This window comes from Euleptes europaea, chromosome 14 (genome assembly GCF_029931775.1).
Source record: "Euleptes europaea isolate rEulEur1 chromosome 14, rEulEur1.hap1, whole genome shotgun sequence".
In the NCBI taxonomy this organism is placed as follows: domain Eukaryota; kingdom Metazoa; phylum Chordata; class Lepidosauria; order Squamata; family Sphaerodactylidae; genus Euleptes; species Euleptes europaea.
Genome location: NC_079325.1, coordinates 14445215 through 14459286, shown reverse-complemented (window position 1 = coordinate 14459286; position 14072 = coordinate 14445215).

Sequence of the window (14072 nt, the reverse complement as noted above, 5' to 3'; positions counted from 1 at the left end):
CAGGGCAACCTTTCAGGCAAGTTCCTGGCCTTCTCACTGAAGAAGCCCTTCACATGTGGAAAAAAAATACACCAGATTCTAGAACAGGGATGCTGACACTAGGCGGAGAAGAACACCCTTGGTCTCTTGGGTCAACCAGCACCCCATAATCTTGTACTCCAAGTTTCCCCTAGGGTTGTCAGCCATCTGCTGGCAACCCCACAAGCTTTTTTTTGGGGGGGCAGCACATTGTAACAACAAGGTACATGATGCTGCAGCACTGCCTTTTGCCCCATTTATCTCCCATTGCTTCACCAAACAGCAGAAGGAACATGGGGACCATAGCCAGAAGGTCTTCTGCTATAGTGGGTGGTGTCTCACTCTAGCAGGAGACCTGGTCTCCTATAACCTTAGGCAGATCATGAGAGAGAGGGCATCTTGGCCATCTTCTGGGCATGGAGTATGGGTCACTGGGGATGTGGGGAAAGGAAGTAGTTGTGAATTTCCTGTATTCTGCAGGGGGTTGGACTAGATGACCCTGGTGGTCCCTTCCAACTCTATGATTCTATGGTCACCCAAGTCCCCAGGCTCCACACCAGCACTGCTTATAAATTTTCAAGGAACTTCTTCATTCTGCAGAGGCTGGCTCAGATCTGCAGATCTACTGTACATAAAACCAGGGAGTCAAGTTAACACATCTTCACCTCAAATAGGGTTGCCAACCTCCAGGTAGTAGCTGGAGATCTCCAGCTATTATAACTGATCTCCAGCTGATAGAGATCAGTTCCCTTGGAGAAAATGGCCACTTGGGCAATTCGACTCTATGGCATTGAATTCCCTCCCCTCCCCAATCCCTGCCCTCCTCAGGCTCCACCCCAAAAACCTCCTGCCGGTGGCGAAGAGGGATCTGGCAACCCTAACCTCAATGTAAAAACTGAAAGAGGCTTTAAGACACAGCACTTGTCTTGTATGGTAGTAGACACAGACATTGGTGAAAGGGCTTTGCACATGGGCAAGCTGAAAACATCGACCTAACTTTGTGTTATTTTATCTCAGCAGCTCCCATTTGGGGCTATTTCTGGGCATGTCTTTGGATTGTTTTGACACTGGTCTGTACCCCGCCTTCTTCTAGGCAACACTTCCCTTTCTCTTTCTGCTCCGTCGCTGCCTACACTGCCATTTCAGCTGGCTGACTTGCAGCGACCTAACGTGACCCTGTTGACGCCACAATGCTACAGCTGATGCGGAGATGACCTGGACATCTATACGCAGGATCGCATGGGATGCCACAGCCTATCAGATTAAATGGCAGTGAGGGCAAATGAGGGCTCGGGACAATGAGCACAGAGATGAAGCCAAAAAAAGAAAAAAAGAAAGAAAAGAAAAGAAAAGAAAAGGGGGTTAAAGAAACAAAAACCAAATGAGTGTCGAACAGCACCATCACATGAACACATGAAGCTCCCAGCTGGGAGGCTCAGATCAGTTTAAAGGGCCCCCGCGCACCTTCAGGGAATCCCTCTGAAGGCGCGCTGGGGCCGAATTTTCCCCCGAACTCCGGATCCCCCCGAATTACTGGGGATCCGAAGCGGGGGAGTTCGGACTTCAGCACGTCCCGAACCCACAAGGGTCAAATTCGGCCGAATCCGAACTGTACCGAATTTTTTTTTTTTTTACAGCCCTACACTGAGCCACAGCCCCTCCAAAAGCAACCTCTTTGGGGAGGTCAGCAATGATTTTGGTACCGATTAAGCCATGGCTGAATGTGCTCATTTTGAAACGATGGCTCTAATTAGCAAATCCTTGGCATTACCACGGTATTAATATTTTCGCTGGATGCCAGTAAATAAGTCACTGAAATCAACCCTTTTCATCTGGTGATAATATCAGCTTGCCTGGTACGGCTATTTTACGGATTACTGAACAGGAGCAGGAAAAAAAATATCTCTATTATTATATGAGCACCTCCAAAAAGTATGAAGTGAAACTCGGGCTAACAGTTACAGCAATAAATGATGGCTCACCCTCCGAAACATTTTCAAGCAGCAGCCTATTAGCATGCCGACAGAACCATCCAGCTGCCAGATATTGGCAAAAAGCAAAATGGATATCAATAGCATATTTAATGAACAATTTTCCCCATCTTGCTGGAAATAAAACCCGACTTCTTTTATGCTGTTGACAATTCTAATTTACCAGTTCTCGCATATTAACATTAATAGGAACATAGAGTTTTCCCGTTTCAGCGGGAGCGCTTGGGCAAGGGTTAATCCCCATTTTGCTGCCGTCGGCATATCGTAGCCTCTTCCTTCACCCCTCCAAATTACCAATTTGCATGAAATCATTGATTCAAAACAGCAGCGGCAGCAATTGTGAAACCGCTGGACTGCACTGGATGCTCACTCGCACTCTTGTGCGAGGATGAAAATACCACACCCCAAAGAACTGTACTGTTAGGAGATCCAGCATGGTGTAGTGGTTAAGAGCAGTGGTTTGGAGCGGTGGACTCTGATCTGGAGAACTGGGTTTGATTCCCCACTCCTCCATGTGAGTGGCAGAGGCTAATCTGGTGAACTGGATTTGTTTCCCCACTCCTACACACAAAGCCAGCTGGGTGACCTTGGGCTAGTCACAGCTCTCTTAGTGCTCTCTCAGCCCCACCTACCTCACAGGGTGTCTGTTGTGGGGAGGGGAAGGGAAGGTGACTGTAAGCCAGTTTGAGTCTCTCTTAAGTGGTAGAGAAAGTTGGCATATAACTTTCGTCCTCCACCTCCTCCTCCTCTTCGTCTGTTACCATACAAGTATTCACATCAAGATTGCTTTTTGGGGGTGTTTTATCAATGCATGTGTCTGCAGCGGTACTAGAGACGAAGGGGGAAAGAGACAAATAATTGGCAGAGTACAGAAAGGTTTGGTAAACAGTGCATGCACAGAAGGCTGAAAATGAGACCACAGAGGATTCCTAAGCCATCGGTTCTACTTTGAAAACTGGACCAGATACTTTGGAAGCCCAAAACCCAGTGCAAAATTTGGGGGCAGAGAATTTAAGAAGCATCTCTGTTTTTGTTTGTTTGTTTGTTTTAAACTCTTGATCTGGTAGAAAAGATCTGCTGTAAATCAAAACCTGGCCTAGGGTTGCCATCTCCGGGTTGGGAAACACTTGGAGATTTTGGGGGTGGAGCCTGAGGAGGGTGGGGTTTGTGGAGATGAGGGACTTCAATGGGGTATAATGCCATAGATCCCAATTGCCAAAGCAGCCATTTTCTCCAGATGAACTGATCTCTGTTGCCTGAAGATCAGTTGTAATAGTGGGAGATCTCCAGCCACCACCTGGAGACTGGCAACCCTAAGATTGAGAGAGGTGATTTTAAATGTCAGGAAGGGAAAGCAGCCAGTCCTGCCAGTCCTCCACCCCCAATTTCTGGCTCCCACGCCTGCTTTTAATCTCTCTTTTGAAAGAAAATTGGGCTGGAGTCAAACTACCACCATCAGAGTGAAGCTGACAGAGAGGGACTTCCCTGCCTTCTGGTTTGAGACCTGGGAAATTCAGCTCCTGGAAAGTGGGTCAAGGGACCCTGATGAACACAGTGGAGGGCAAACTCTGCAGTGGGAAATGTAACCTATGCAAATAATGGCATATCCCTGGCAGAAATCAGCCACTTCTCTGCCAATAGCAGGATCCTTCTGTAGAGTTGCCAACCTCCAGGTACTAAGCAACGAACGTAAACCTATGCCAAAAATAGAAATTCTGAAAAAAAGGGCAGCACGGTGGCTCCACAATGTGGCACAATAGCAACAAGGTAGATATTGTGTGTAATTTAGAAAAAAAAGATTTAATGAGCATTCACTTCATGCCCTGATTGTAACACAAAAAGTAACCAACAAGTCAATATTACAATTTTCCAACAACCTGCAACAGTGAGCGAAGTTATGCAATTCGCCTCATTATTACTGGGCAGTTTTCATTTGTGTATCATGTTATTCTTTGCACATTTTTGTTTGTAAGATTGTTTCCATAACTTCACTCACTGTTGCAGGTTGTTAGAAAATTGTAATATTGACTTGTTGGTTACTTTTTGTGTCACAATCAGGGCATGAAATGAATGCTCATTAAATCTTTTTTTCTAAATTACACACAGTATCTACCTTGTGGCTACTGTGCCACATTGTGGAGCCACCACGCCGCCCTTTTTTCAAAACCTCCAGGTACTGGAGATCTCCTGCTATTAAAACCGATCTCCAGCCGATAGAGATCAGTTCCCCTGGAGAAAATGGCCACTTTGGCAATTGGACTCTATGGCATTGGAGTCCCTCCCCTCGCCAAACCCTGCCCTCCTCAGGCTCCGCCCCAAAAACCTCCTGCTGGTGACAAAGAGGGACCTGGCAACCCTATCCTTCTGCGATGAAGCAGTGCCTTTGTCTCCAGTCCACAGCAGAAAACACATACCTGTCCATTACAAAGGGATGCCGGACTGCAGGTGGGACCCGGGGATCTGCCGGAATTACAGCCCAATCCCCAGACTACAGAGATCAGTTCCCCTAGAGAACATGGCTGCTTTGGAGGGTGGACTTTATGGCAATGTACCCCACTGAAGTCCCTGGTCTCCCCAGGCTCCTTCCCCAAATCTCTAAGAGTTTCCCACCCTGGATCTGTCCACTTTATCCTCCCATCCCCCACTGGTGGCCGGGTGGGACACACACCTGGGAACCCTACCATTGCATGAAACTTGGCCCTGAATTCTGTCTCTTTAAAAACAAGACAACACAGCTTCTCAGATTCCCTGGATTCCTTTTTTAGTGCCTTCATGGATACAGACTGAGAACAGGAGAGAAGGCTATATCCCCATTTTTTTCGTTAAAAATAATGTTCATATACTGCGGCTTAGTTAAAGCCCATGAAGCTCTGCTTTTTTGCTCCTCCCTTGAGGAAATCTCTACCTTACCTACGCCTCTGAATTTTGTCTGAAGTGAAACTGGAGGTGAATTCCGTGGCCCCTGCTTGAGCAAACCATCGGAAGAGTTTCAACAAAAGCTGCAACGCTCGACGGGGAAATTTCCCGCACACCACTGTTTCCCATTTGCTGACTGCTCTGGAGAAATGGCTGGCCGTGTTGTTCGCATCCCTGCTTTCTTGCCTCAAGAGCATTGCCGGAGGTTCGTCCCTCTCTGAGGCTGTGCTTCAAGGATCAACCCGAAAACCTGGTTTTATCATGTGTTTGTTTACTAATACAACATGTTTCTCTCTTCTCTTTCTGCAAAAGATGTATTCAAGATGGTTTGCCGAGAGAACACAAAAAAGCATAGAAACAAACACAAACGGAAGGAAAAATACATCAACAAAACGTTCAACAGCAAATAAAGCCATTCATATTCAGTAGGGTTGCCAGGTCTCTCTTCGCCACCGGCGGGAGATTTTGGGGGCAGAGCCTGAAGAGGGTGGGGTTTGGGGAGGGGAGGGACTTCAATGCCATAGAGTTCAATTGCCAAAGTGGCCATTTTTCTCCAGGTGATCTGATCTCTATCGGCTGGAGATCAGTCGAATCAGCAGGAGATCTCCTGCTACTACCTGGCAGTTGGCAACCCTAATATTCAGAGAAGTTAACAAACCGGGGGGGGGGGAGGATATATACGAACACAAACAAAAAACATGGAAACAGTACCACTAGTCCATTGGGTAGTGCAAGAGATCATTATAAAAGTGCCTGCTGATTTCCATAATCAGGGTGCCACTATAGACAAGGCCCTATCTCTAGTCACTGGGGGAAGGGGTTTCAGGCAATCTCCTCATCTGACAGGCAGTTTCCTATGAGAGGTCTCACATAACACCTACTACCTGATCCTTTTAGCATCCTTCATGAAACCTAACTTTCTCCCTGGTGGTGGAAAGTGACTTCAAGGCACACTCAACTTATGGAAACCTAAGGTTGCCAACCTCCAGGTGGTAGCTGGAGCTTTCTCACTCTTACAATGGATCTCCAGGCTACAGAGATCCATTCACCTGAAGAAAAAATTGCCACTTTGGAGGGTGGACTCTATAACATTATATGCCATTGAAGTCCCTCCCCTCCCCAAACCTCACCCTCCTTAGGCTCCTTCCCCAAAATCTCCAGGTATTTCCCAACCTGGAGCTGGCAACCCTGTAGCCACCCCGTTAGGGTTGCCAACCTCCAGGTACTAGCTGGAGATCTCCTGCTATAACTACTGAACTCCCCTTCACCTGGAGAAAATGGCCACTTTAGCAATTGGACTTTATGGCATTGAAGTCCCTCCCCTCCCCAAGCCCAGTCTTCCTCAGGCTCTGCCCCAAAAACCTCCCACTAGTACCGAAGAGAGACCTAGCAAGCCTACACCCCATACAATTTTCAAGACAGTGGGAGTTCAGAGGTGGTTTGCCATCACCTGCCTCTGTGTAGTGGCCTTGGACCTCCTTGATGGTCTCCCATCCAAATACTAACTGGGGCCCACCCTGCTAAAGTTCCAAAATCTGACGAGATCAAGCTATCCTGGGCCATCCAGGTCAGGGTACTTTTTCCCTAAGAAACTCTAATTACAAGACTCTCAAAGGTTTGGCCCCTGCATCACATGACACTCCCCAATCAATTATAATGAGTCCTTCAATTGCTGTCAACGCTTGGCCAAATCCACTTTGAAATCTGCAGTATTCCAAAGAACCTTCCTGTGAAATCCACTCACTCAGAGACCGATAGTTAAGCGGTGCCATTAGCAATTCAGTGCCACGTCCCGCTGCTCCATGTTTACAGACACCTCGGCCATTTTCAAGCTTCCCTTCAGGGGTTTCCTTAGGGTTACCAGGTCCCTCTTTGCCACCAGTGGGAGGTTTTTTGGGCCGAGCCTGAGGAGAGCAGGGTTTGATGAGGGGAGGGACTTCAATGCCCTAGAGTCCAATTGCCAAAGCGGCCATTTTCTCTAGGGGAACTGATCTCTATCAGCTGGAGATCAGTTATAATAGCAAGAGATCTCCAGCTACTACCTGGAGGTTATAGCTATGAGTAATGCCAACAATATTCTGGCTATATATTTACAGTACGTGGTAATATACCCACCAACAACATATATTCCCAATAAGCATATGTATTTATTTCTTTTCCATGTAAAATTTCCCCAAAGCACAAATTCACAACAATTCCTTATGTAAGGTAAGTATTGAAATAAAGTCAATTGAAATGTCCTTAAAGATGTACTTCTTTTCTTTGCAGCAGTTGATTAATTGCAGGAGAAAACGATCGTTTCAAGGCACACAGCCCAATTCTTCCTCAGTTCTTCCTTTGAGAAGAATTCTGCTCAAGACTGCACTACAGGGTTGTTGTTGTTTTTGGAAGGTTAGGGCACTTGATTTGAAGAGGCTTTATTTCCTGATGTATTTACCAGTGATGACAGAGCTGAATCATCTACCCATGGGTAATATTTTGTCTTCAGATTGGTAGTTCCAACTTAGGCTGTTATGTAACTAGCTCTTGAGTTGACTGGGAACCAGAGTTCTGGGAACCTCCCCAAACCCCGCCCTCTTCAAGCTCCACCCCAAAAACCTCCCACCGATGGCCAAGAGGGACCTGGCAACTTTACTTCTTAGGCATAGAATTTATCTCCAGAATTGGAAACTCAACAGTTGGCTGCACTAAGGTTGCCAAAGAGTAGGGGGCAGGGGGGCACTATCACTCAGAGTTGCCAGATCCCCTCGGCCACCAGCATTGGATGGGGACCTAGGGTTGCCAGCTCCAGGTTGGGAAACTCTTGGAGATTTGGGGGTGCAGCTTGGGGAGGGCAGGGAGCTCAGCGGGGTACAGTGCCACAGAGTCTACCCTCCAAAGTATTGGCTTGCGCCAGTGGCACACACACACACTGTTTACCACACCAGCACTACCCACAAACTCATCATTTACTGGGTAGGAATATCATACTGCAGTTGTGAGACAAATGGGTGAAAATACAGCCACACTTGGTGTATAGTAAACAAAATGTGGAATTCTGTTGCCTGCAGCCCAGTTCCTTAGAGGCCTATAAAAACCAGATATTACAACATATAAACACATCGCTCCTCACTAACAAAAGTTTTGAAAGCCCTGTTATTTGTGTTGGAATACATATACAGTAGACACACAGACACAATCATCACAGCTCTAAGGAAAATTATGCAGCAGTTAGGCTTGCCAGATCCCCCCTGGCCACCGGCAGGGGATTGGGGGGGGGGTAGGGTTGCCAGATCCAGGTTGGGAAACTCCTGGAGATCTGAGAGTGGTACCTGGGGAGGGCAGGGACCTCAGCGGGGTACAATGCCACAAAGTCCACCCTCCAAAGCATCCATTTTCTCCAGGGGAACCAATCTCTGTCGGCTGGAGATGAGCTGTAATTCCGAGGGATCCCCAGGTCCCTGGAGGCTGGCATCCCTAGCAGCAGCTGTTTGCTACATGAACACATCTCCCCGAAAGAAGTCCACTATCCCCATCTTCTTGCCTAAGCGAAGAGCTTAGTCCTAGCTGTACCTTCAGAAGCAAGCTCCAAGGCCAGAGATCTTTACTCTCACGGTTCCGACTTGCATTTTGTGTGAGCGCTCACTGCCTTGTTTTTATGTTCTCTCCGGTTTCGCTGCCAGCCAAATGCACTCCAGGGTAAGGACTCCTCGGGGACCCGCAAGAGCTGCTTCCATAAACTCAGAGAGACAGATTTTGTTGCTAAGGCAATGGTTAACATCAGATGACAACATGTCCTCCCTTTACGGCATCCCTACCATCACTCGATGGCATGACATCATTTCCAGGGCAAACCCAGAAGTGACATCAACGCCACTGTAGGATTCAGCAGGATGACATCATGCCATCGACGTTCGACAGTATAAGGAAATGATTTTAACAGTAATTCAGAAGATGTATTCTGCAGCCAAATACAAACAATCCTTCAATGTTTCAACTGAGGAATTTAAAGAGAAATACCAAAGGTAAACATAAAGGTTTAGTATGTAAATTGCCAACAGTAGCTCATGTCTTATTAGTTAAATATTGGATGAATGATGTTCTCCCAAAAGTTGATGCATGGGAATATATATATATATATATATATATATATATATATATATATATATATATATATATATATATATATATATATATATATATATATATATATCAGTGGGAAAGCAAAGAAAAACTGATGTTGTTTTCAGTGGAATCCTGTAGTTCAATTCTGCACACAAAAAAAGGGGGGGTGAAAAGTGCTTTAGGTGATTGATGATCATATTAGAGCAGAATTTATTGTTAGTGTAGTATCTGCTTTTCACTAATAAACTCTTTAAAAGCTTGCCTATGCAGTGATTCATGAGGATAGCATTATGCTTTAATTCAGTTGCTGTGCCAGCGTGTGGAACATTAGCGTCAATTTGGCATGTAAGAGATCCGTGGTCCTGGGAGTTTGCAGAAGGGGTACGCTAATGTCTAGGGTGGCAAGGTCCCTCCTCACAACCGGCAGGTTTAGGGAGGCAGGTTTGGGAATGGTGACTGGCGTCCCCTGCACAATGGCATCACTTCAGGTTTATGCAGAAGTGCTGGCATTGCACCGGGGGGGGGGAGATACTCTAGCACTCGGCAAAAACTCTATGGTGCTAGAGTGTCCCCCCTTCCACATAAACTGGAAGTGACATCATTGTACAGGGGATGCTGATCGCTCCCCCTCCCTAAACCCCACTCTCCCAGGCTCCACCCTCTAATCTCCAAGTATTTCCAAACCTGGGGTTGGCAACCCTACATCACATCCTTACTGAGTTCCCTTCCCTCCCCAAACTCCACACTCTCCAGGAATTTCCCAAGCTGGAGGTGGCAGTCTGAGCAGCTTTGGTGCTTTAACACCATGTGGTCTTGTGAAATGGACCAAATAGCTTTCCCCGCCCCCCACCCCGGGACCATTTCTGTGCACAGTTCTAGCATCAGGTGACAGGAGGGGGTCAAACTCCTTCTGCATGCAACTGCAGCACTAATCCAGAACAAGGACAGCACATATAAGAAATCTGGAAATCGTGCAAATCAAGCATGGCTCTGTATAACTGTTAGGGTTGCCAGCTCTGGGATGGGAAATAGCTGGAGATTTTTGGGGTGGAGCCTGAGGAGGGCGGGGTTTGGGGAGGGGAGAGACTTCAATGCCATAGAGTCCAATTGCCAATGCGGCCATTTTCTCCAGGTCAACTGATCTCTATCGACTGGAGATCAATTGTAATAGCAGGAGATCTCCAGCCAGAAGTTGAAAACCCTAATAACTGTCCAGCATGGGTCTGTGGACCTCACCTGTGAATCCTGCCTTGTGAAAATCAAACCACATTCACATATTAAATTGCAGGTGTACGCTTAAAAAAAATTCCATTCTATTTGCGTACCAGATCTAAAAGTGTTCTACAAAGGAGCGATAATCATCAAGCATAAACTGAGCCTCGCTGCCCGCACCTCAATCACTGCCTGTCGAGAGATGAAGAGGCCACATCGACATCCTTGTCGACCGGGGCCTCTCAGTTTGTAGGAAGGCAGGAAAGAAGCCAACTTTGATAACAGGAGAAAACAACAATAACTTTTCCTGAGCAAGAGAGAGCAGGAGGGCTCCCACAAAGGAGAGTTCTGCCTCATTGCCACTCCACAATCCTCCATGCTCCAGACTCTTCTAAATGAACAAAGGGAGGCCCGTGCCAGAACTGGCGAGCTTACAGCTGAATTGACAGATGTTTTCCTCACCTTGCTGCCAATTTAGTTAACAACCTCCCATCTACTGGAACTGATCAGCCGGGAAGGGGACGGCACGTAATGAGCATATGAGCTGCTGCATAGCCTGAGAGTCTCTCATGATTAAAGGGGAGGCAGAGAGGATGGGGAGAGCCAGTGTGGTGTAGTGGTTAAGAGCGGTGGATTCTAATCTGGAGAACTGGGTTTGATTCCCCACTCCTCCACATGAAGTCTGCTGGGTGACCTTGGGCCAGTCACAGTTCTTTCCGAACTCTCTCAGCCCACACAGAGGCAGGCAATGGCAAACCACTTCCAAGCTTCTCTTGCCTTGGAAAACCCTATGGGGTTGCCTTGAGTCGGCAGCGACTTGATAGCACACACACACAAAAGGCAGGAAACCCAGGGAAGCATGCAGGCTGGCATGACCCCTCCTTGGTGGATGAAACTTCATTTCCATTCCCAAGGAATCTCGGAGAACTTTATGGACGACGAGGGCCTGTTATCTAGGAGTAATTTTCCTTCCTATTTGGATTCTCTGTTTAGTCCAACATTACGTAGAATCTTTATGCATCCAAGATTTAACTTTTTACGAATGGAGAACAATGCAGGGTCCTTAATTTAATTTCTAGACCTATGTTTCTGTGTGTGCAGTGTTTGGAATGAGTTCATTCCTTGATCCAGGGCAGTATTTTAGGCTGTTCTGGATTAGCCATCTGCTCATCCTCTCCAGAATTTACAGTGGAATAGGAAGAATTGCTCTGGAAGCAAGTTGGGTTAGATGTTGCTAGTAAAAAGTTGTTTCTGTTTAAAACTGCTTCCCACTGGTTTCCATAGCCTGGATACAACAGAATGGATAACCATGTACAGTTAAGGTACTTTGCCCTATTGGCAACCATTTTGCATTGCTTATCATTAAAAATACTCTTTAAAAATCATGCATTCAGATTTCGGGGAATCATGTCCCGGTCAGTTAATGTCAACAGTTAAAAGGTGGAAATAAATCCCACAGGCTTTACACGTCTGTATGAAAGACGCAGTCCTTGATCAAGTTGCAGTCACAGGCAACTTGCACGCCATGCGCGGCGACAGGTGGCCGCAGACACGCGTGATCTCCGTTTGCACCCCAAATAAACCCGACAAATTCAGTGGGGCTCAACTGAACAGCATCATGGGAGCACGATTCTCCTTCCTTATTTGCATTGGCAATACACATCGATCAGTCTGGCCGGACTGACATAGCGATTGACCGCTGCATCCGACGCGATGTCTCAACTGACACCTTGATGTTGATATTTCAGCATTTTTAAAAAAACTTTTAATACTCAAATTAGCACTTGGGTTCTTGGTACTGTACAGAGACAGACTGAAGGCCAGGACATCTCCTGTCACTCTTCCCTGCTCCCCACATACCCCCATAAGTAAATCCTTTCTACAAACAGCATTCACTTTAAGATTGCCTGCCTTCCAAAGGTGTCTTAGGCCTTTTATGCTTGGCTGTTTCCCTAGAGGTCACCCCTCCGATGACTTTGGGTCTCTGGTTTGATTATGCATGCTGTTTCCAACTGTCAGAGGTCACCTCGCTCCCCCCCCCCGAATTCCTCCACGTTTTGCCCACATTTTCAAATTCGAGATAAAACAGGTCTCTGAAAACGCAGGCCAAATGCGGGGTAAGGCAAGGGGAGAGCGAGGCGACCTCTGACGGTCGGAAATGGCATGCATAATCAACACAAAGATCCGAAGTCCTCGGGGGGTGACCGCGAGGGAAACAGCCAAGCATAAAAGGCCTTAATCAAATCTAACATCTTATAATACTGCATACCTATCAATTCTCCAGCAAGGTGAAAGTTTGCCGAGTGGTGTTAGCCTCTTTATTACACCGAATTTGGAGGCAGTCACCCATTGCTTGCCATTCGCAGCTCCGGCTCGAGTCAGCAGGAATGCAAACCCCGCCGCTTTCAAAGCATGTCGCCGTTTCACCTAATAATCACCCGGCTAGAAAATTAAAGCTCACAAGCTCCGCCAATGAGTAACTGCATTCTAAAAACAGTAAATTAATAAAGTCCCCTGAATCCATAATAGATACATCTTTGTTCAGCTGCAGAACTTTGATATAAATTGTAGCTTTTTAGGACGAGCTGTCAGCAAGCACAATATATATCATCCAAGAGTGGATACGGAGTTCAAAAGTACATATAATAATACAATTAAGATAGCTTGACAAGAATGTATTTTTTTAGATAAAAAAAGTATAAAATACCTGCAGGTATAATAGCTTCATAAAGTCTGTCAGATTTACTTCTGCTGTGAAGAAATTTAAAATGTTTTACTTTAATGCAATGCAAATTAAGCCACAGATATTCACATAACACACCACCCCTTTAGACGGTGGGGAGAGGGAAGGACTGGCAGGAAAAAGAACAAAGAATAAAGAGTCAAGTACAGGCCAAACAAGATATTAAACTTTCCAGGTGAACAACCAGTTAGATCAAACAGGCTGATTATCAAACAGTGGTGGCCTTGTTTATTGAATACCTTTGATTCCAAATGCACTTCTTTCCAGACAGCTGAGGAAGAGAAAACAACCATATACTTTTTTTTATTACTACAAATTATCCTCTGGTACAATACAGGAATGACAGAATTTTTTTGGTAATTACCCATGCATCTTTGTTGGTGGTGTTAACTTAGGGTTGCCAAGTGCCAGGTGGCAGCGGGCAAACCCCCGCCAATCCACCTGGCTGCCTGCCGACCAGCTGAGGGTTAATTAATATTATACAGCCATCATGCTGTATTCGTTTTTTGGTCTTTTTTACAAAGGCCATTTATGCATGGCTGTTTCCTCGAGGTCACCCTGCCGACGACTTTGGGGCTTTGCCTTGATTATGCATGCATGCCATTTTCTGACCGTCAGAGGTCACCTCTTTCTTCCAGCACTTTTCCGTGAATTTTGCCCGGGCTTTCTGGATGCTGGCTAAACACAAATCCAGAAAACGAAGGCAAAATTCCTTCCTTCCTTCCTTCCTTCCTTCCTTCCTTCCTTCCTTCCTTCCTTCCTTCCTTCCTTCCTTCCTTCCTTCCTTCCTTCCTTCCTATATAGAACCCAGTATTAGATTTTATAAAACCAGCTAAAGATACTTCCAGAGCTGAGAGAGATCACTCCCCACTCCATTTGTTTCAGTCCCCGGAGCATACAGCTCATCTACAGATGAGACGCTTTCCATGCTCATCACTGAAAGTCATGCTCAACCCAAGTTGTGCAGACTTTCAGAGAGTGAAAACATTTGAAGCCAAGCAAATTTACTCTCTGAATTCTCTGGGTATGATGTGTACCGGCCATATGAGACTGCCACAACATAGTCCAAGAAATGAAACCAAGAAACA